The sequence below is a fragment of the Pinus tabuliformis genome, chromosome 2_2 (assembly GCF_031772625.1).
Source record: "Pinus tabuliformis cultivar Carrire ecotype Pingquan chromosome 2_2, CPIR1, whole genome shotgun sequence".
In the NCBI taxonomy this organism is placed as follows: Eukaryota; Viridiplantae; Streptophyta; class Pinopsida; order Pinales; family Pinaceae; genus Pinus; species Pinus tabuliformis.
In genome coordinates, this window is record NC_142300.1 from 926,819,118 (window position 1) to 926,820,721 (window position 1,604).

The following is a 1,604-nucleotide window of genomic DNA, read 5'->3' on the forward strand; positions in this document are numbered from 1 at the left end:
TCTTCTCAACAGTGAAACAAAATAAAACTTAATACAAATTCTTGGGTTTTTTTATTAACTGAATTTGTCTCTACTTGAACTGAGGGTTTATATATCCTAATGTTGATGAAGCGATGATATAATTGCCTACATTGTTTACCTTATTGTTAAAGTATGTTAGAATTATAGAACCAAGTCAATAAGAAGTAGATTTCATCTCTATTCTACTTATGGTTATCATATCAGGTTGAGTACTCCCTACTTACTGTTGTTATTCTGCTAATATCAGATTCTACAAATCAGTGTTCTAGAGATTAGATTATTGCATACAAGGTACAAGAGGTATGTGTCATCATTTGCAGAGCAATGCATTCAAGCAAGATACATAAAGGTTTGTGAATGAGTTGAAGTCATCCGCTCATCAGTTAGTGAACAAATTGGATAAAGAGAGCAGCAGCCAAATTCTCAGTTGGAGCACTCTAATGAAAACCATAATTCCCTAGACTCTTTTTATTTGCAAGCATAACTACTGGATCAAATTCAAAGGTTGTACAAGATAAAATGACAAATGTTATAGATCAATGCAATTCCATTTTTTTGAGCAATCTCATCAGATAATTGGCATTCAATTTAAGTTTCAAGAACAATAGTTTGATATGCAGAAGACTGTGGATACTAGTATGGTTGATCTTCAAAATCTCTATGTAGGATTAGGACAAGACATAGGGTACCTTCAAAAATTAACTTCACAGATATAAAAGCAAATCAATAAAGTGGCTAGCACTATATCATCTCAATTAGACAATATTCAAAATAAAACAGATGACATTGGCAACACAGTGACTTTGTCATTGGGTCAACAGAAACTATTACTGGATGACCAAAGTCTTGCTTTGCAAGGCCTTGATACTATTACACAAACTCAAGCTGAAGCATTTGAATAAAGCAAGTATCAGTACAACAACTTGTTGATAATTCTTGCCAGCGCTATCTTGAGTTCACTACTTACCAAGAGGAGCTTTAGCCAACTCATAATTGCCTAGCACAGAGCTCCTTTGTGGTTTTGTCAACTCAGGAAGAATTTGAGTGAAAGAAAGCCACTATGGTCATGGCTCAGAACAAGTTATCTTCATTGCAAAATGCCATTCTTCTTGAATCTCGGGCTATTAATACCATCTTCTTCTACTTGATTATGATGTGTGTGCTCTATATGTTAATAAAACGAAAGCAAACCAATAAGGTCAGATGTGTTCTATACTTTGTACTTTGCATATCATTTGCCATTGAGTTCATCATAGCCCATTTTAAAGGCAGTCTCTTTCACAACAAGGTTGGATTGCCTCAAAGACATTTTATGTAAGAACAACATTTTCATATACTATTTCTCTCTTGGGAGTTCAATATTTTTGACTCGTATACCGTCAGCAACAATGGAACCCAAAAGACAACACAAACTTTTTTAATGTGCTAAATATTGAAAGGCACTCTTGCTAAATATTTTGCACTTCAATGTTGCCAAGTTAATATACATGTATATTAGGAATATAAAACCCCATGGGATCACCATCATTGATGCATTAACACTCATGAAATTGAACGATAAACTTTTCTTGGGAGTTCAATAC

The 1,604-nt window shown here is 34.0% G+C and overlaps 1 pseudogene; it reads left to right on the forward strand.

Moving 5' to 3' along the window:
* Positions 1–323: 323 nt before the first annotated feature.
* On the forward strand, positions 324–1,389 carry LOC149196128 (protein GAMETE EXPRESSED 1-like; annotated as a pseudogene).
* Positions 1,390–1,604: the final 215 nt, after the last annotated feature.